The sequence below is a fragment of the Falco cherrug genome, chromosome Z (assembly GCF_023634085.1).
Source record: "Falco cherrug isolate bFalChe1 chromosome Z, bFalChe1.pri, whole genome shotgun sequence".
In the NCBI taxonomy this organism is placed as follows: Eukaryota; Metazoa; Chordata; class Aves; order Falconiformes; family Falconidae; genus Falco; species Falco cherrug.
Genome location: NC_073720.1, coordinates 9,525,446 through 9,548,320, shown reverse-complemented (window position 1 = coordinate 9,548,320; position 22,875 = coordinate 9,525,446). Strand labels below are relative to the sequence as shown.

The following is a 22,875-nucleotide window of genomic DNA, read 5'->3' as shown; positions in this document are numbered from 1 at the left end:
TGCTATTTTAAAAAGCATTGATGAAACCTAGTGTGCAGTACTGTGTTCAGTCCTGAATCATCCATTCCTTAATTCAAATTAAAAATCATGTTAGTTACAGAAGTTGTGGAGAAGGGCTGCTTAAGATGATGGGGGGCCTAGAGAAGCTGTTTTCTGAGAAGGGACTAAGTGTGGTGAGTGTAGGCTTCTGAATAGTGACTGGCTGTATAGAAGTAGGTTGAGATGGTGGTAAGGTGAATAGGGGGAGAGACCATGCTGAGACAAAAAGGGACTGTTGAAGGTATAGGTCAGCGTTGGAATAGAAATAAGTGGAGATAAACAGTCCACCAACTTAAAAGTGAAGTTAGAGGAGGGTTCTTGAAAATTCAGGCAACCATATATCACAGTTTTGCACTGGGAGGCTTAACATAAAAAGTTTTTTTGTTTTTTGTTTGGTTGATTATTTTTTTTTTTTTTTATGATGCAGCTTGGTTGAGGTTTGAAAGGAGTTCAGTGATGTGTTGTCTCTTGTCAGCAGGGGTTTGCTGTTGATAACCCAGAAGATCCTTTGTACCACAGCAGCATTATATTGATAGAAAGAATTTGGTCTGTTTGTACTAAGTAATATACACATCAACAAGTTTAGCTGGCCATGGAACTGAACTGTTCCTGGAAAATATTAAATCAGATCTATTTAAGAGCCATTAGATGTGACTACAACTCTTTTACATTGATTTCACTGAAGTCAGTTTTTTATTGTGTATTCAGTCAGCTCATGAATGTGGGTGGGATGTATGTTCCTGATTAATATTTTTTAATTTATGCACATAAAGCTTTCATTAATTCATCTAAGGTTTATTTGGCTACTGGGAAGTAGGCGTGCTTACTTGGGGTTTTTTTGTTCCTTTCTGTGTTGGTTTTTTTCCCTTTACTAGAAATAGATCGCACAAGCACGAATACTTTTTCAGAAGTTTGGTAGACATGGCAGAAGGTTAATGCATGCAGTTTTACACTTCATAAAACTATGTAAAACCTAGAAATATAAAACAAGAAATACAAAACAGTATAACTACTGCAATACTTGCCAATCATACATGAATGATTCAAGATCCTCAATGTACCTCTGATCAGTTAATTTTTTTATCTTAAAGCTTGTAGCAGAGACAAGAAATGGTAGAAACGACTTGCCAAAGTCCAATATAGATTCTGGCTATTTTCAAATACAGCAGCTTAAAATCCTTAAAGTTCTTCTGAAATGTACCGAGTTCACTTGCAAATAAGATGCAGGGATAGAATACCATAAGAAAAAAACCCTGAAGCCTAGTAAAATCAGTTTTACTTACCTTTTTTTTTTTCCTTTTTCCTCCCCCAAAGCTAATCTAGTCTTTATAATTTTTTTCTAGCTCAGTATTTAAAATATCCTATAATAATAAATTGGTGCTTCTGATATAACTGCGGCTATTCAGTGAAGTGTAATTTCAGCTAGATAAAGGTTTAATCTGAATAGCATGGGTGATGCGTGGTTTTTTTCAGCAACATGTTTTGTTTCTTGGGTTTTTTTTGTATTGAGAGTCTTGCAGCAAGATAGTCTCTCCCCCTATTCACCTTACCACCATCTCAACCTACTTCTATACAGCCAGTCACTATTCAGAAGCCTACACGCACCACACTTAGTCCCTTCTCAGAAAACAGCTTCTCTAGGCCCCCCATCATCTTAAGCAGCCCTTCTCCACAACTTCTGTAACTAACTTCATTGCTTTGTGTGCTTGAAATCCCTACTTTAAAGACAGATTTTCCTCATTTTGTTGTGTTTAATTTTTTTTTTTTTTGAGAAGGTATGTGGACCCGAATTCATTGCTGATGAACTATGACAAAGGCTTTGGTGGGTAGGGGGATAGGTGGTAAGCAGTGATCTCACTGCAAAACTTCAAGTAACTTACCAGTTTTGAACAAACAGTATCTGTATGAAGCCTAAGCTTACATTTACTTTGTAACTGGTCAGTGCTGTCTGGGTAGGGAACAACTAAAACTTCATGGAAACTTAAATGTCAATTCTATCCTGCAGTTGAAACTTCGAAATTTGGGTAGTTCTTACTAGGGCATGCAGTTAATGGAGGACAGCCCTGATGAGCATGCTGTGAATCATAAATAGGCCAGCCTGTTGTTATTGTTGCCAAATTGTAACAGAATGAAGGAAGATTAGGCATTTCAAGTAGTCATCTGGTCTACTCCTTTTCCCTAAAGCAGTATTGTTAGACTTGTCATGTTATCTTATAATTTGGTCAAAAGTAAATATTTTGGCTTAGATTTTCACACAGCATTCCCACTTGAAACTAAGTTGTTTTGAAAGAAACTTACCTAAAGTGTTTTAACCACTTCCATGGCCAAAAGAGGATTAGATCTTTACTTTATCTATATTAAACTTTTGTAGCTTTTTTTCTGAAAAGTTCTAGTGCTGCTGTTCTTTGCAGATGTGATATTTAGTGGTGCAAGATACGTGTGCTGTGATGACATCTTTTGCTGTTTTTACTAAAATCTGCCCAATTGGGCTGAACTGAAAAAATCCAGTAACAGGTGCTCTCATTCTTTTGATGTCCTCCACAATGAAAACATCTTATAGCTATGAGGAAGATAAGGTGGTGGAAAAAATTAGTCTTCTGAAGGGGGAGATTAAGCAGGAGGTAGAGGGGAAAGCATAAGTGGAGGCTGTACGGGGGGAAATGAGAACTGAAACCTGTCTCAGAGGAAAGACTTGGAGGTTGGACTGGTTGTGGATGACGTGAGAGAAGCCTGTGACTGATGAGTTCAGAAGCATTTGGGACCAAGTAGTTAGGGTTGAAGAAGAGCCAGGATGGAGGCAGGTGACCTAGGATCAGTTATGATTGTAAGACAGCTGATGAAAGCAGGGATGTGTCCATTCATTGTATTCTAGCACCTTCCAAAGATTGAAACAGAATTTGGGACTAACCTGTTGTGAGAAGGCTCACCATTTGTAACCTACTCCCATGTCTTTCCCAACATCCACGCTTAGTATTTGTCTTCTTTTTGCTTCTGTGTTCCCAGATCATGTTTGATACATACTGGGTGACTGAACTGTGCTTCTAGTGGCAATCTGAATTCTGGTATTCCCTTTGGAGTGTTTGATTTGCAACTTCAGTGTTCTTACTGTACTTATTTCAGTTGCATTTTCAGAATAAGGGATGAGCAGTTCACACCATGTTATGCTTATAGGCTACTTGCACTGGTCCTTCTTCCACCTCTGATAGGAGCTGTTAAGAGAAAAGCTTCCGGCTTTCCTCTTTTTCCACACCCCCACCCCCCACCCCACCCCCGCCTCGCATATTTTCAAGCACCTATTGTTAATTTTGATCCAAAATATGATTTAGTTTAAGAAACAGGAAGATATCTTTTCTAAGATGCTCCAGTAGTGGCATGATAGATGTTTTAGGAAAAAATGATAATAATGAGATTATTAATAAACAAATACTACTGTTATTCAGAGCCCAAAGAAATTATGTTATAGTCTTTAGCTTTTCTTGTTATCACTGTTAAGGATTTTTTTCATCTAATTTTGCTGGTGTTGCATAAATGAAGAAGCAAAACCAGTCTTAACATTTCTGTGAAGGTTTATTAATTGGGGAAGAGGAAACTTCTTTAAAAAATAAAAAAAGATGGTTATTGAACTGTAAGCTATGCTGAAATAATAATTTTGGAGTCAAAGAACAGGGAGGTAAAGGGAAGAAGAGATTTAGTTTGTTACAAACTTACTTTTTTTCTTTTTTTTGTAAATTTAAACTTATCAGCCCTACTAAACCACTGTTTTGTTTATATTTAGAATGTACCTGGGTTATTTAAGCTTTTTGTTGGAATTATTTTCTGACTGAACATGATCTGTTGATTTGAATACCTAGCCAAGGTCATGCAACAAATCCCATATGATTTACTTTGGTAGTCTTAAAATTGATTACAGACGCTGTTTACATTATGTCCTTAATATTGTAACTTCGGACTACTTAATTGGTCAATTTTGCATCCAGTTAACATGAATATTAATTTAACTAAAACAGTTCATGTGCTGTTAGTTATTTTTTTTGTCATTCATTGTTAGTGAGACATAGAATATTGATTTGCTGGAAGAATCATGGACTTCTTATAAGCACTATCTAGAGTCTTTAGTTTTGCCGTAGTACTGTTCATTACTTTTGCATATACTCATGAATTAGTGCTGTTTACATATTTTCTCCTTTTTCTATCTTTCTGTGTTAATGTAGAATTAGGATTAATTTTCAGAAGAAAAATAGTTGCTGACATGCTTAATGCCAAAGTACAAAAAGATAGAAAAGCAGGTATCAGAATACAGAATTTACTTGTTTGTCCTGTCATGTTTTTCTCTATAATGTTGAACTTGCTTTTCTAAAAATGGGGAGAGAAATAGGCACCTCTTCTATTTCCTTTCATTTCCTGTTTTAATCTGACCCACCAAGTTGTCATCAGAGGTGAAGAAACAAAATAAAAGGTCTTGCATAGGAATCCTTTAGCATTGCACTTCGTTGAACTTGTGGTCTTCATGTCTAGCTCAACAGATATATATTTGTGTGTACCCTCCTGTGGCTGCTGCTTGCAGCAAAAGGAGAGTTAGTCTGAACTCAAGATGATGACACAGAGTTTCATGAGAAAGTGGTGTATGGGAATTAACAGTATAGTTAAGCATGTGTATATGACAGTTGGATCCCTGCCTTGTTGTCCCTGTTGCCAAAAATAATAAAAGGCAAGAAAATTTCTATATAGAGGAAAACTTGGTGTTTATAGAGGAAACTCATGCCTACTGCTTTTGAAAGTCAGGCTATTTATTTAAAACTCAGTAACAATTTTAGAGTTTAACTTCAGCTAAGTCTGAGGGTGATTTTTTGTTTTGCTATAGTTTCTGTAGTACAGTTCCTGATAGTGTAGTTTCTTACAAGTTATGAACTGAAGGATTGGAATGACCATCATTGTTTTTCTTTTATTTCTCAACTTGGTTCCCTCAGCTTATTGTTTAAAATTTTTGCCTTCCTGTTTTTCGTGAGTGCATACTATGCATCTTTTTGTGTATCGTAATTTGTTTGAAGACATGTGAGGAGAATGAAAAATTAGTATTTTGCTCCTTTCTTCCATTTTATCCAACTCTTTCACTCTTTGAAGGTGTTTCCCTTACTGTTATTATAGGTATCCTAGTAGTAAATGTTTCTAAGCAACCATTATGGTCTATTGAATAAAAGCTGAACTTATTAAAAAGTCCTTGAATATTTATATGCTATTCTGTAACAGCAGTATTGGCTAAATAATGTATGTATTTAAGAACTTCTTAAATCTAGAAGAATCGGTCAAGGACTTTTGGGTAAATAAGATACTTTGAATTTTTCATGAACTTTTAAACTAAAACAAGGTGGAACATGTTGTAATGTTGAGTGTTCAAATGGATCAATGGCTGGAGATTCATTTAAAGCTCAGCTTTCTACATTTAATCCTAGCCAGTGCCTTTGAGCACGTTAGCCACATTGTCCATGTTATGAATCAAGAGGCAGCATCTAAACAGTCAATATCAGCCTCTTGTATATGAGCTAAGTAAGCTTTTTGCTCTAAAACTTCACACTCAGTGGTGCAGGGTTGTCTGTGAGATGGTACTGTCAATACAGAAGTATAACTGTGGGATAAAAGAAGCAGAGTTGCTTTGTAATTTACACTGTGAAGTGTGGGAAGATGTTGTTCCGTGTGTGGATGACTGCAGAGGAGACTTTACCACCCGCCAGCTTTGGTGCAGAATTTTGGAGGCCCATTGATGTGAGGGTTGAGGGCTAGTAGCATTCTTGCATCTCCTCTGTTTCCTGATGTTTTTATGCTGTAGTGATCTGTTCCTGGTGCTAGGGACTTGATGTTTCTGAACTGCAGTCTACTGGCTAAAGATCTATGGAGTTCTGCTCTGCCAGGTTGTTGATAGCCACTGGTGGGTATATGCTTCATGGACAGCCTGTCTTCTAGCTCTGGAGGATGAGTGGCACCTTAAATGCAGACAGGATATTATCTATAGTATCTGGTATGGATCTCAGAACTGGATGTGATGATGAGTTCCCCCTGCTGAACTTAATGGCAGAATCCTGTCATTAGAAATGCAGCTTCAGCCATGGCAGTATCATGTATAAACATCAGTTACAGTAGTGAAAAAGACCTGAAGTAGGACAGGTAAGTAGTTCTTTGCAGAGGTCAGGCCAGTGAGAAGAGGGCTGTGTCTCAGATGAAATGCAGTTCTTCGTTTTTTTCAGGCACTTAAACTGACCAGGCTACTTACCTGACTGAATCTGGCCCCAGCTTTTGTGGCTGTTTCTGAACCAGTTGTTTTTGGGTGTGTGAGCTTTCAAAGTGATGTTTTTTGGAGTTAAAATTTCCTTTATGACATTTGGCTCATTCAGAAGCCAAGACTGAGATCTCTTAAAAGGAGGCACAAATGGGAAAATGAGATCATTAATTGTTGAAGCTGGTACTGTAACAAATTGACTAGAACTGTGGATTCAGAGAAATTGATGTACTTTATCCTTCCAAACTAAATGACTTCTCCATCTGCTTCAGCTTCTCAACTATAATGAGGGTGTTGGGCTGATTCTGCTATTGGTTTCTCTGCCTTCCTGAACTATTTTGCAAAGTTTAAACATTTCTTGCATGATTAAATACACTTTCAATAAATCAATCTCATAATAATTGTTGTTCAGGAGAGTTCATTATTCAGTTTAGTCTTTTAAATTACTGTTCTTCTTTAAAGGAGTCTTCTGATGTAATGGCTTCTGCTAAATCCATTTGCCATGCTCTGGCTTGTAATTACTTTAGATTTGAAGAATAAAATGAATGGCTTTATTATTAATCAGTAGCAAATTTGTCTTACTGTTTTTAACCTTAGAGTGGCCTTTGCTCATGAAATAGTTTTAATGGTCTAGATAGAAAACCACTTTATACCTCTCTTTCAACAGAGATTTAGTGAAAGCAATCAGATAGTTTTGTGGTTTTTCTTCCATTGCCCCTGCACCAAATGTTTGTCACAGTGACTGTCATCACAAGTATGTTGCTGTTTTATGCTGTCAGCTGCTGGCCCTCTGAAAGGGTAGTTTTGCAGCCTGCTTTTAGATGGTAAATTTTTCAGTTTGGGGTAGCCTTTATTTTTGCCTTATGCTGTGGAGAGTACATTGCACTTAAACATAGCTTTAATTTAACATTATACTGGACATTGGCCTGTGTATGAACTTTGTCACTGTTCATGCATGATGAAAACTTAAACTCTTTCTTTCCTCCTTTTTATTGTTACAGGATTTCATCATTGTTATTGATGATGCTTTTGTAGTCAGATGAGTTGTAAGTCTGTGCTGTGACTTTTAGTAGTGGAATGCCATCTTGGACTGTAGTTTTACAGCTGCTGAGGCTGGAGAGGTAACTTCCCATGTGGATCTTCTCCACTGGGCATCAGTTCTTTGTCCATAGTGTCTTGCAAGGCTGTTCAAACCCATCCTTGATTTTAAACTGCCAATCAATGCAAACTAATATAAAAGCATTTTCAGGTTTGCTAAACTTCTTAGGATCCAGTGGTTGTTACATTAATGTCTCATTTTCAGAAGCTGCTTAGAAAATGAAAGTGGGTTAGTTGTAGAGTTATAGACATTCAATAAATCTCAGCTTTTAATTACTTTAGGGATTCATTCTGTAACAGCACTGAATTGGTTTTGTTTCCTCTTATCAATTGCGATGTTTAATCAAGGCTAAGAATTTTTCGAGTAATGCTGAAGAACTGGAGAAAACATCCAAGGAGCAATGAATAGTGAGCGTCCTTGAAGTCTCAGTTCCATGGCTCTCTAGGAGGTGATTAAAAGTGTAAGTGTAAAACTGGGTGGAATTTATCTAGATACAAGAACTTCATAGAAGGCTTCCGTTTGTACCTTATATCCATAATTGTATTGGTATTACATCTCCTTGCTCTAGTTTCAGTAATTGTAGTGTTTCATTTCACATCTACATTTTCATTTCAGATACTGGTGTGTGTATGTTTGCTTAAGTGCATTTTTAATTGTGAAAATGCTAAGTTTTTACTGATGGCAGTGTGGTCATTTTCATTGCAAATATGTCAAAAGTTTTACATAAAGATTAGCCCCTTCTTGGGACAAAAAATACCCCAGGGTTATAGCACAGGGAGTACAGTTGTAGTAATAAAGATTATGTTGCTGATAAGTTCCCCTTAAGGCCCCATGATGGTAATACCCCTATATTTTGTCTTTAAAGAAAACTGCTGAGAGGCAATAATTTTTTTTTGTATGTGTCCCATTTTCATTAATGCATGGTAATTGATGGAGTTGCAGTGACTTGTAACAGTAATGAGTTCTAAACATAAGAATGCACTCCTTTCTAATAAGTGAGCACTGCTGGGGTTTAAAAGCGTACTAAATCAGTTGCTTTAGTATGAATTTATTAGTTTTTTTCAGCATTAGCTTTAATAGTAGTTATTTACATAAGCGTACATCCCATTAGCCGCCATCAGGGCTGGAAAACATGCTGAACTGTTCATATTTTCATATAATTATTGAACATAATGGTTTCATTTGCATTTCTAAACAGTGATGTTTCTGTCAGGCTTGGAAATAGTGTCTTTACGCAGTCCCTATTTCACATCCACTTATTTGACATCGTTAAATTTTATGCTAATGTGCTTCCCTAGAATATCATCAGTAGGACAGATGCTTGCACTTTAATATACAAATCAGAGATGCTTTTCCCTCCCCCCTCCTCTGAACTGCGAAAGAAATGAAAAAGCATATCTGCACTTTTTAGATATACTTTTATTTCGTTCTAAAGAATCTGTAGGAAATGAAACTTAGCTTTCACCCCTGCTAGTCACTTCCAAATGTTGTAACAGATACCTTTTTTATGAAGGGTGGGAAACTAACCTCTGCATGAAGGAGAAAGTATTCTAAATTTCAAGGTAATGATGTGTTGGAATGAAGATTGTAACCTTGAGTTTGCCTCAGATGTGATGCATGGAGCCTTATACAGCAAGTTGCCTATCTAGGCAGTGGTCCATGGACTGTCTTCCCTGACAGCAGACTTTAGAGAAGGTTCACGAAGGGAGCAGTTTTAGCTGCCAGACTCTGTGCTTGTCTGTGAAGTACACTTGGAATTTTACATTGTCAGTTTTTTGGTTTTATGCTTAAAATAGATTTTTTTGTTTTGTAATATTGCAGACAGGCAGAGCTATATGAGCCCTTGCTGACTAGATGGGGGATGATGGTTATTGTATGATCAGTGTTGCTTTGATTCTTTGTATGTACATAAGAGCTTTGATACTTGTACTGAAGTTAACAGTGGAAGGAGAGCGTCAAAAACATAAGACAGAGTGCCAGTAATTGCAGTTCTGAATGTGGAAATGACTGAATAAAAATAAATCAACAAATAAAAACAGCACCACCGCTGAAACCACACTGCTTTTCTTCCATTTAGAAATGAAATCACTGTGTTGCATCTTGTTCTGTATGAACTCTATCTTTGGAGGACTTGCTTACAGTTGTAAGTAGTGTGCCAGAGGTAGAGCAAATGAGTGCAACCTGCAGTATACAGTTGGTAAATATCAGAATGTGTATAGCATGTTGCTTATGAGCTAGATGTGACCCATGTAAACGAGCATGGAAATGCAGTGAATCTTCAGCTTCGTTCTGTGCTTTTACTGATTTACCATATGTGGCATTGAGCAACCCTGCTGTCTTCTCTCGTACTTACCTATTTAAAAATTCAGGGTACTGCTTGCTGGCCTTTCTGTGACATGAAAGGTTAAATGTATGTTTGTTACTTAACTATGGCATTTCATGGACAGCCTTAGCTTTGAGCAATACAAGCATGGTGTAAGTCTGAAAATCTTAAACGAAACCAAAAATGTTAGGGTCAAGCAAAAGACTGAGAGAAGTGTGTCACTCAGATTTGTCATTTTCATTGTGTTTTATACATTAGAAAAAAATGTTAACAAATGCTTCTCTTCTCGAGCCTGTCACAGAAGAAGGTTTGAAGGAGGCACCCAAATAGAAAAGGCGGCTTGGACATGAAAAGGCATATTTTATGCATAAAGGGCCATGTGAACGAACTGGAGATACACTCTGATTGGTTCTGGGCTTATGGTGTCTTTAATTATAGATGATTAACAATTTGCTAGTTGCTTTGCAGACAAGTATAGAGACAAAAATCCCTGCTGGGAAATGCTTGCAGTCTAAGACCTCATTCTGATGGTGTGTGTAGAGCTATATTTTTAAGTCACAAGAAGTAGCTATAGTAAAACAACAACAAAAAATTTGCTTTCATTACCTCAGAGAGAACCATTGGCTTTTTGAACTATTTCTCTTACAGTTTTGAGCTTGCAGTAGTGCATGCAACCAGTTTATAGGAAATTATTTGGAGAAGGTGCTTTTTGGTAAACCTTTTGCTCAGAATTAAAACAGAACGCACCAAAGTGGGGTAGCAGTTGGTGAGATGTGCTAATTTCAGCTGTGAAGTACTGGGAAATTTAAAGAGAGCACCTCTGGCATGCAGAGCAGACTGCTGTACTGCAGATATTCTGAGCTGACCTCTTGTCAACTTCTCATTTGAATCCTGAAAAGAAGGCTCTAGGTAATTGGCAAATATCCCTGTTTTAATATGCGGCCATAAAAAGGTAAAGTATGATGATTTTTAACATCAGAAGATTAACATTTCACCTTTAAATAAAATATGATTAACTGGTACAGAATTAAAAGTAATATAACTGAAATATTCAAACTATGACTCTGTGGTGTCAGATTATGCATCGTGTGACAGTTTAAGTACTGAAATGATTTAACAGTGATCCAGCTGAAGGATGTATATCCTAAGTATCGAGAATAAAATGGAATAAAACAATCATGGCTATCAAAACTTTCTCAAACCCTCCTGGATGAAGGAACCAGGAAATAAAAAAGTAGTGTTGTTTACAGGGACTGCATCTTGCGCAGTGCCAGTGCAGGTGCAGCGAGGGAATAGTCGACATGCTGTGACAGCATCGTAAACTATGATTTTAAGCCTGCCAGATGATGATTATGTTTAAATTTAATTGCTGGGCCAAGACTATTGCTTCAGGATTCATTACCTCCAGCAAGGTTCAAATATAATTGACCTAGCAACATGCTTTGTCTTTCAGCCGTTCGCAGTCAGCTAGGCTTCTTATCCCTGTACAGTTTCATTTCTGGTAGATTGGCACATGTTTTGATACATGAAACCACATATATACCATCTGAACTACTTAGCGTTGCTGTCTGGAAATCTGAAAATGCCAATATGGAAGTTTGTCATTTGACTTCTGCTATTTTAAGTCCTTCTTAGTAAAAATTATTTTTTTTCCCCCCACCTGGTAGTTCTGTAAACTCAGCTTGGAATCTGACAATAACGTGGCACCTTGCTGTCTTCTGAAGGTCTGTAAATGAAGCTTTTGAGTGTGGTTTGGGCATTTGGTAATCCTCTTGTAGATCTCACAGATGTTGGTTTTAGCAGGTTTAAGCTATTAAAGCTGCTAAAAACACATTGAGGTATGACACCTTGAAATTGTTTATGAAGCATCAAGAGGAGGAGTGGAATATGTTCTTATGTTCCAAAATGCAAAAATAAAAGAAATGGTAAATAAAGTGTACTGTGGTTGTAATAATTGGCAGATCTAATCTTGTTTTCATTCAGGGAGCAGGATACTGAAGTAAGAGGGTGTTGCTTTCATGTAGCTTCTTCAGAGAGTAGTACTTTAGTAATTGTGTAAAAATGCGAGCAAAGCACCTAACAGCCTTCATAGTAGCTGAACTTTTCCACTGCTCAGATGCTTGTATGGATTTCTTCATATTTTATTACCTTCAGAGGAAACTTTTTGGTTGCTATAAATATGGTTAGCCACATTGATGAAAGATCCTTAGATGCTTTTAAAGATGTTGCTCATCATCTTAACAGTGTAGAGTAAAACTCAAGTGAGCACAGCTCTTAACGTCCAGCTGTCACTTTAGATAACTGGACAAGTCCTGTGAGGCCTTACTGCTCTGTTTAAATGCAAATAACCATATTTAACTTGTCAATGCTCTTTGCTTTAACCTGCCAATAAATCCACTGAATAAATTTGTCCTATGAATATAAGGAAATTAAAAATCAGAAATATGTTTCTAATTACCTGCAGAGAGAAATTATAGGAGTAAGTAATATAAACTTACCATCAGGACAGAGTTTGACTGTGGAAAGGATTGCATGGTGTTATCTCTGGTAGTGTGAGACTTATTTGGTTACACTGAAAAACCTCTTGGTTTCCCCAGAAAGCCATCTTGGTACACTGCCTTAGGTGCATCTGCTGTGATGTCTGGGGATCTGTGCACAGCCTGTGAATCCTAGTTGATTTTAATGAACTGTTTATATTGAACTTGTCTCCTGTTGGCCAGGTTCATATTGTGTATTACACTTATCTTTCTGGAAAGAGCAACAGGACAGTCCAAAGAATTTAATGACAATATAATTGTATCTTTCTAGCTGAACAGTGAGTGCATCGGAGATTGTCGTGGCTCATCTCCAGGGGACAGATGACCATCAGGAACCTTCTGGCTCTCTCTAACAATCCTCATAACATCTTTCTCTTCATAAAGCTGTAAATATCTGCCTTGGTTCACTTGTTACTTCTCTCCACTGTACCATTTTTTTAAGCATCAGTGTTTTAAAAGATCCTCTAACATTTGTTCGACATCTTTTAATTTCCGAGCTAGACACAGTCACAGCTGGCTTAAACGTGCTTGTTCTTGTGCCAGCATTTTGCTTAAATAGATCTTCCTTGTATTTAATATTTATGGAGAAGGGATTAGAGCAATAGACATTCTCTGTCTCAAAGGGAGAAGAGAGTACAAGGTGAGAGAAGTTTCTCTTTCACTTGGATGCATGTTGTATGAAGGATGGGAACTGCTTGACTTCTAGATTAGAACAGGCTAGAAATCTTGGTGAAATGGTACAAAGTTGAGAAGAATTGTATGACTGAAAGGTCAGGAAGCTTAGCAAAGTCAGAACAGTAATGTGTACTAATTGGGATCTGTTTGGTTTTTCTTGCATATGGAAATTGTCTTGATAAAGTTCATCTTTGCAAAGCTACATAGTGAAATTTCTGGTTGGTGCTTTTATATAACTGAGATACCTAAGCAGACAAATTATGTTGTGACTTTAAGTGGGCCTCAACTTCCACCATGGCAAGGTGGCTTGTCAATTCTTCTTGTTAGGATTCCTTTTCAGTCTTGCTTTATTATCACCCAGGGAGGACGTGGGGCACCATTGCAGGTGTTCTTTTGGTACTTGTTCAAGGACATCAAGCTGTTGTGAATGGTTTAAATTAGGAGAGAAAAAGCATCACATAGCTGGTTCTACATTAGCTGTGTAGCTACTGGTGTCTCATATCTGTTAATGGTGCTGCCCCCAACAAAGTCAGGATTTACTCCCCACCATCATAATCTTTTGCTTTTAAATACCAATAATAAAGTAGTCAGAAGTTTGGGATTTTGATCTGCAACAGATTTATGTTTCATGTAATAGATCTAGCAAGTCACATATTGGATTTTCATGTTATGAGTTTTCCTCACTATGCATGAGGTAAAAAACATGGCTGAAAAAATTCTGAAAGAAAATACAGGATAGCTATTAATTTGAAGTTGCTAAATGCTGTCGTTGCATGTTTGTTTGGGCTCAGTCTTTGTCTACATCTGTCCCTCTGGGGGATGATTTACAGCCCTTTTCCAATGGCATCTCTGTTTCTCTCTGTAGACACTAAAATGTTTTCTTAGCTAATATTTCATTAAAAGCATATGAAAGGAAAGTTCTGCAATTTGTATCTCATTGAAAGACTCATTATTTTCTGATGCTGCTTGAAAATAGATAAAGCATGGGTTACTCTTACATTGCAGGAGCTTTGCTTTTTAGTTCACAGTTTTGACATAAAGTTATTGTGGGCATGCTGAATTGGTGGTGTTTTGTCTCCAGTAAACCTTTTGACCTCAAGAGCAACTCAGAATGTGTTTGTGAGATGTATTAAAGAGTGGTTCATTCTCTTTTCTTTTTATAATGCTGCATTGCTTAAGGTGTTTCTCATTTTTTCTTTCAATGTCAAGAATTTTATTTTAATAGGACTTAAGAGATCTGTAGACTTATCGAAGATTAGTAAATCTGCCAGAAGTTTATATTTATAAGACTCATGAAGAATATATGAGATTATACATGAAGCTGAACTCTTCACTCTTTGGATCTGCTTGCTAGATGATGTGAAACTTCATTCCCTCGGAATGGGGTTTCCTGTTCAGGAAGGCAGTATGGTAGGCGTATTTTCTGAATTGTCCTGGAAGATAGTTAGTGTAACTGTCTTTGAAGTGTATAGTTCAATGCTAGATGTTTTTTGAAAAGGTTGTTACGTATTTGTTAAATGTTGGTTCAATAAGGCAAATGTGTAAATCACTGTATTTGTGTCGCCTGTATTTTGTATATTTTGGAATATAACATCTGGTTCATTAAAGCTGGCTGCTTGTTGGAGTGAAGAAGGTTTTTAGTCAGAGGTATGAGTGTAGGAGGGAGCAGGAAGTTGCAAAAGACTATTTTGAAATGACATAATGGCTTTTCTTGTCACCTCTTTTGTGAAGCCTACAGAGAGAGTTCTCTGTGAGACTTCCAAGAGTTTCTTTGGGAACTGCACGGGTAAGGATAAGCAGTCCTCTCCCTTGTGCACTGCAGTTAGGCTGTTGTGTCACATGAAGAGAACTACAGGTGACCTCTTGGAGTTTCTACTGCAGACATTCTGTCAACATCATGCCTCTGGACATATATCTTCAGGACTTTCAGATATCCCTGCTAAATAATAAGCATAACCTATGACCTATTAACTGTCTCTGCAATCTCAGCTATGCTGAACTCATTGCAGAGATGCATTTGAGCCTGATTTGCTCATTCCTCCCCTTTGCCCTTGGTACTGATTGCCTTGCCCGCCTTGATCCCAGCCATGTCCGTGATCCATTGCTATGGACAGGCCTGCAGTTCATGTGTTCACAGAATGCCTTCTGTGCCTGTAACGTAGAAATGTCCAGAAAGTAGTGCAGAAATCAGTCACAATGCAGATCATGAATGCAGCCCAATGGAATCGTTCTTTTCTGCTGAGGAGACTCACCTGCAGGCTGATGTGAATACACATGGTATTTCTTTTTTCCTGCTCATCTCCCACTTATTGTCAGTCATGTAGTGTTGAATACACAAAGAATTGAGTGAGTACTGGTTATTAGTGTTAGGTGTGTTTCCCCTAGACTTTATTAAGGTTTGTTATTCCTCTCTGGGATTTGGGTTCTTGGATCTCAATTTTATCTCAAGCTTCTAAAGTTTGTCTGGGTTTGTGGGTAATGGGCAGTACTTCTTACATGCTTGCAAACTCTCACAGGTGAACTGTCATCATCAAAACATTTTTTTTAAAGGGCTATGAACATAAGAGTTTCATGTTTAAAAAGCAAATTTGAGAATCAATTGTAATACCCGGCCTAGTGCCAAGATAGGTCTATGGTAACAGCAGAGTAATTTGTTCTAACATTTTCATATGTTAAGCTGCTTGGATGTGCATTTATAAAGCAGATACATAGAGGGGATGGTGTCACACTGCAAGATGTTTGTCTGGTTTTCTTTGGCCTGACAGAACTCCAGTACAAAAGGTACAGAGTGTGGACAGACTGTATGATGAACTTGCATACTGAATCATCTGTCAGAGCCCTGGTCAGCTGGGAACAGACTTGCTGAGAGACATGAGACTCCTAGTAAAACCATGTGGTGCTTTATCTTTTATTTAAAACTCAGTTGGCTTCTTGTTCTGTAAGTTTAATAGAGATGTAGTCTCCATTGCCACAATGTCAATTTTGCTATAGTTTTATCATGCAGAATGTTGAATGCTGTATGCTTCACTCTGTGGAGAGAATGCATTAGGAGTCTTGGAAAACTTGACAGTGCTAGAAGACAAATTTTGATTAGATTAATTTACAGAAGGAGTTTCTCACAGTTTTTATGGTCTTGAACCAACAATGTTTTGGTGAAATAAACTGTTACATGTGATATTTACCACAGAATTTAGAGTTGTTAGGCAATCTCGGTGCAGTGCTACAAAGTTGTTGTTAATTGATCCTAACATTGTGTTATGATGCATCTTGAGTAGAAAAGAAAACAACTTTTAATACCTTATAAATTGTATTCTTTGATTTTCAGTTATTTTGTTGATTGGAATAGAAAACTGTTCTGTTAGCCATTTTGCTTATAGTAATAATACTTTTTGAACAGCCAGCAAAAATAAAATGAAGGCAAGCAACTATTTTTTCCTTTAGAGCTGATCAAAATTTTAAATTTTGCAGGGATTATTAATACTTTGAAATTCAATTTTATTCCACTAAAATTATTCCAAACAAATTCAAAGACTTTTTGTTATACCAGATTTGGTTTTATGTTCTTTTATGACTTAGTGAGAGATGCATGTTGTAATCCTGCTATCCTGATGATCATGCTCTGACATAATGGAAGTGATCAATTTATTTTTTTTATAAAGTGTCTCAGTCTTTCATGGCAATATACATGGTATATCAATACTGAGTGTCAGTCATCCTTTTAGACTTTCAGCTACTGCCATGTCATTATGACTTTTTTTATAACAAGCAAAACATGACTGTTTCTATATGTGATGATACAAAATCTCAGCAAGCAATTAGAACACCTGATGCAAAATGAAAATAACACTCTTTGAAATAGAATATTCGTACGTTTCAGCAGGCTACTTTTTTTTTCTTTTCTGTTGGAAAAGTGGGTTTGGCTAAAGGTTGGTGTTGTGTTAGAAGCCTATGTTAGAACAATAGACCTGAAAGAGATCTTCAGGCATTCTGTTCTTTCCCAACAGAGGGCAAGACACAGCCTGCTTTTCTGTCTGGCTTCTAGTTCTTTGCCCAGATAACCTGCATTTGAAGTTTAGATTTTCATTCCAATTTGGAGGCTTTGCAATGTAAGCTTTTCTCTAGGCTAGGAATTTCAATTGTTTCTCACTGAACAAATTAAGCTTTCCAGTGTCCACTGCTGATAAGCCTTCCGTGCTGGCACAGGTTTGCTCTGTCCTCACTTGTGTTTTGTGAAAGGCATTGCAGATCCTTTCTGATGAGAAGAAATCCCACAGATTTCTGTCAGAGTTCTCAGAAATGGTGAAGTTGGGCAGATTTCAAAGGGCAATGAGCGTGTTGTGGGGAAGGTGATGGGTAGGCTGTTTGATCAGCATGAAACTACAATGCCAGTAAACCTTTAAGTTAGGTGGCATTGATGCAGCCCGACTGAAATAGCATTTAGTGTTAATGAAACTAGTTTTAACACTATCTGCAGTGCTTTCTGTATGTGAACGTGTGACATTTTACAAGTGCATTGCAAAGACTAAATTGATTCTTAGAAGAATACATTTCTCTAGTCCAGACAAGACCTAATAGATCTTTTTCCTTAGCTTAACTTTTTCTTAATTTTCTCTCTTGATTAAAATCCTGAATGGGGTGAGATTTCTACTAAATGTCTACTCAAAACAAGCTTAGAGAAATGGAATGTCAGCTTTACAAGTGTCACTTTAATAGGGTTTGACATGATAAGGTCCTGAAAGTCTCCTACCAATATATGTGCAAGTATGGAGTATGTATGCTTGCTCTATTTGGAGTAAGTGAGCAAGATTGTATGTTCACAAAATATTGATGACACTATGCTGGGGAGAGTGCTTGAAATAAGGAACACCGGCAAAGAAAAGGAGAACAGACTGGCAAACCCAAGGTACAGAGGTGGATGAAAAGCAACTGAATATTCAATATGTAATATTAGACTACTGGGACAAAGTAGTATGTTCCCTACTAAAGGGAGAAAAACAGATTTCTTGTAAACAACTTGCTTATTAATATTTAGATTTTATAAGGGAAATAGTGCAATTCTAAGAGATATTTATGCTTTTAGATGTGAAATGGAAACAATTTCCTTTGTGTGTCTGTGTATGTACAGAAGCACTTACATTATTCTAACCTTTTTTTAAAGTGCTGACTATGTTTTTAGGGCAGAAGATACTCTAGTTTTGTTAAGTTGATTTTTGTCTCGCCATAAAATTCTGCTGACTTCTCTTTTGTGTCTAAGTACTTGACTAATTATTGAATTCCATGAATGTACATCAGAAGTCTTATTAACAATTAGTGTCTGAAAAATCAAGGAAAGGCTTGTCATGCATGTGCCACATATTTAAATCACACTTTAAAAAAGCCATCTGTTCAACACTTCATTTTTAGTGTTTTCTTTATTCTACAGAGAAGTGTACCCATCAATAAGGAGGGTTCAAAATCAACTTGTGTACCTATTAGGTGTGGTGTTAATTTTATTTTTTATATATATGTATGTGTGTGTGTACATATATATATATATAAATATATACACACCAGTGTCTGGATTTTCAGAAAACTAAAAAATTTAACATAAGGTCCTGAGGGTGACGTTTTGCAGCTAGTAAACAAGTTAGAATCTGGACAAAGACTACATAGCTTCACATTTTGCTCTGGACAGTGGCTGGCCACTCATAAAACTTCTAAGTTTTATTTGTGATTGTTTTTCTGCTTTTCTGTAATTTGAAATTGGGTAACAGTTCTTTGGAATAACGTATAGCCTCTTACATATATTAATAATACACATTTTTGTGATGCCTTACAGCTTTTGAATTTTATTTTTTTTTTTTCAGAGCAGGCACATTATAGTTATATTTGCTTATCTGAAACAGTTACGTAAAATAAGATTATGGCAACCACTTATTCTCTGTTTAATGTTGGTGGGCAAATTCCCCAGACCATCTAAACTTGTTTAATATCCCCTTGCAGTGTTTGGACAATGGACTGATACTATTAGACACTGTGAATCAAAGGTAAATTGAGGAAATAAATCATGTTTAAACCACAGAACAAAATCATGTTGATGTGAATGTGCAAGTTAGTAAAGGCAGCTAGGATAAAATAATTGCAGATTTTTGGTTAAAGCAGGTGCAGACAAGTTAAAAATTATGAATGTAGCTCTTGCAGTGATGATGCCTACCGTATGTTTCACCACCATTAAAGGTACTTTGTATTTGCGCTGCACTGACATAGTGAAACTTGGACTTGGTGACTCCATGTTCTGAATGAACCTGGTTGGCAGCTTGGCTGTTCACTGAACCAGTGTGTAGGGTCCTCTGCTGTTGCTTCAGTCCTGAAAGAGAGGTAGAGATACCGCAAATGGTCAAAGTATTCCTGTCAGCAGGTGAACTCTCTAGACACAGCCTAGTGCTGTGGCCCCTTCTGCTAGTCTGTGATCTTCTCTGGTGCTGTCTTTCCTGCCAGAAGACACTTTGAGAGGATGGTACAGATAGGTTGTGTGGGTTTGCAGGAGAAGCAGTCACTTCTGTTTGTTAAATCAAGAGGCAAAAACGGTTTAATGAAATTACATTTGTGCTACTAAGGCTTCTGTGAATTTGATCAGTGGAGCTTGGGCTAGAAGAACAGAAGATTCTTCCTCAAGGCTTAGAAGTGTCCATGTTTGCTTTTGTTCCAAGGTAGAGTAGCTGATGTGGAAGCATTTCTGAATGAGCCCAAAGTCTGCTTTTCCTGAAACATGCTCTTTGTGCTTTCTGCAGCTGTGGAATATTTTTGTCTTCTGTTGGCTACTAATAAGTGATGTCTGAGTTCCTGCTCATACTAGACTGAATCTTTATTTTTAGTGTCCCGCTGTCTTGTTTGAGGAAGTGTTTTGGTAAGAGCTGGTTTGAGCCTAGTTAGATTTGAAAAATGTGTATGTACTTGAATATCCACAGGTACGTGTTCATATACTTAGCTGCCAGTCTCAGAGCAGCAGGGTATATGTATCTCTGCATCCTCTTTGATATATCTGTCTCTGCATCCAGTTATAGATGCCCAAAGTAGATACCTGTTGGTGTAAAAAGGGTATTTCTATACAGTACAGGCCAGGTCCAAACTTAGCAATTTGTTGTATCTGACTGCCATTAAACAGTGTGGAAAATGTTTAATGCAAAAGCATGGGAGTCTGTCTGGTGAAATATTAAATCCAAGAAGTGCAAGGAAGAGCAATGAGAAATTTAAGATAAGGATGCTAAGTAATTCAAAGCCACACATCTCTTAAAACAATAAAACTTCCCTCACACAGTCTGTGTGTTATCAGATTTCGTGATTTCCAGCTGAACTCTTGATGCATGTGTGCTGATCTCTATGCAGAATCTTTTCAGTAATCTGTATTGTTATCACTGCATTGATTTAAAAATCTTAACTCTCTGCACACTGAGCAACTGGATGGTAAACAAGCCTTGTTACTTTACCTCAGACTTTATGTGCAGACTTTAATACCTTATTCATATAAGGTCTGACCTTTTCTACAGTTGCGAACAAGCCTCCAAATAAACCTTGAATTATTAAACTACCCTTTATGTGAATGTAATGCAGTTCTCATGCTATTTTACATTTCTGTAGCTTCCATTCCTCTCTTACAGGAATGTATCCAAATTGCAAATCTATCCTTCATAAACAAAGTAGCTTTATCTTTTCCTTATTAGGCAAAAAATTCAGTCTAAACCTTCTGTTTAAACAGAACTGAGATCCTGTAATAAACATTAGGAGCATAGAAGAAACTTCCATTCACTTGTTAATAAGCATATAAGGATCTGCTTCAAGTCAAATTACAGGACTACTGCTATAATAAAAATTGGGGGTTGTCTTCTAAAATCATCGTATTAGTCATGTGACAGAAGCTTATGTTCTAGAGACTGTGCTTTTTCTGTTTAATTGTGTGCATGTATGAACCAAATACTGTCAGGTTGCAGTGGGGTGTGTATTTTTACTTGCATTGTATTAGCAATTCATGATAGTCAGATGAAACCAACAGTCATGGGCTGAGGATCTGTTATGCCAAGCGTAACTTTACCTTTCCTTAAAGACATCTGTTCTCTGGGCTGGTAGTCACCCTCATGAATTCCCAAGCTTGAATTGCAATGGATCACAAATGGGAGTTTGGGTTTTGCAGGGTGGAGGAGAGGAAGTGTAGAGGTTACTAAGTGGGAGCGAATATGTGATGATGGGCACACATACTGTGTCTTAAAAGGTAAACTTGCTAGAGTTTTTTTAAAAAACAACTTTGGTTGGGGAGAAAGAAAAGCCACATTTCAACTTGTCATTTTAAGTTTCTCCTTAAATGTCAGTCTGAAGCATATTTGCAGCTGTTTGTGTTGAATAGTGCACAGGTTTAACTTCTATCATTGTCAATGGCTTTTGAAAGATTTCTGTGCTCTCTGAAAGTGTGCTGCATTCATTTATGGCTATGGCATACGTACAGGAATGGAGATGGTCCTGATTTGTACTGCTTCACTGCATGTATCTCCTTGCTTAAATCAAAGTTCCCTATTTAGAGAATTCAGTCCATCTCCTGATTATAAAGGCACAAAAATTATGGTTAATGTTTCCCAGGTTGCCCTGACTTTTGTTAGAGGCCATAGGACTTGAGATGCTCAGTTCCTTATAAGAGAACATTTTAAATTTTGGGACAGGATACATGAAGTATGGAGATGTGCATGCAGCAATGACAGATGTGATATTGAGCATGAGTAGTTAGTCGTTTACCTTAATATGCCATAACATGAACCAAAATGCCCCAGATGTGTGAGGGTTGTTAGTGAAACAGTTCTAAGAATTTTACATCTGTTTACAGTGTACTTTTTTTTGTGGTGTTAATACTTTGTTGTATATTTTTGATGTTTTCCCTTTTTCAGATTACTTTCAATTATACATGGATTTATTTTATATGTTGTAAAACATACAGAATGTGTGGCATCGTTAGAATAATGTTAGTACTGAAATCTGAATTTTTCTCTGCCTCGCTACTTGTTACTTTCTTATTGTGGACCTTAATGGTGGATTAAGTTTTTTGCATTTATTTTGCTTTAGGTTTTGATGTATTTCAGTGAAGTTGACAACCCTTACATTACTGCTGTAAGAGCTACAGAAAAAGTATTCAATGTCTTAAAAGAGACCACTTTAGTGTATTTCACTGAAATGCTTAAGAATATACAAGAATTTATATTCTAAAACTATAATTCTAGGCTTGTCATTATTGCTTGTCTAGGCAATAATTCTAGGCTTGTCACCATAGAAAGGCACCTTCACACATCTTTAATTTCTGTAACTAGTTTTAATAATTTCCTTGGGACCATCCTGAAAATAGACCTTTTCTCAGTTATATCTTGGCTATGCAGGTCAAACTGATTTATTTTTTGCTATCACTTTTTTTGTGATCTGGATAAGCATACATAAATGTGAAATTGTGGATATTAAATTGTACCTACCATTTTATGTTCTTTCCTGTGCAACTTCTTCCTTTTTCACAGGATGAACCATAAAAACAACCTTGGTTTTTTTGTGGACATAGCCAGCACAATGGAATTTAGTTTAAGTATAGAAACTCTGGTAATTCTAAGAATTGTTCATGATTTATGAGAACATACAGGGCTACAGAATTAAAATAATGTAGTTGAAACATCATTGAATGGTCAGCTTCATTTGAAATATAATTAGGAGGTGCAATAAGTTTTGTTTTGTGCGTGCAAAGAGAAGATGTGTGCATGGAGCCAATGGGTATGTATCTGTACTAAACTTTGTATACCGTCTTTACTCAACCTTTCGACTGTATTTGAATCATCTTCTAATTTCTGCTTTCTTGTAACTAATTTACATAATGCTGCTGCTCACTTAAAATCAGCTCATTCTAAGGGCTGGTATAATGTGTTGTGCTAAT

At 36.9% G+C, this 22,875-nt stretch overlaps 1 protein-coding gene across 4 annotated transcripts in view; it reads left to right on the top strand.

Annotated features, from left to right (window-relative positions):
* Nucleotides 1–22,875, top strand: part of KIAA1328 (KIAA1328 ortholog) — a 180,386-nt gene that overhangs the window by 19,707 nt on the left and 137,804 nt on the right. The gene's annotated exons all lie outside the window — the stretch shown is intronic.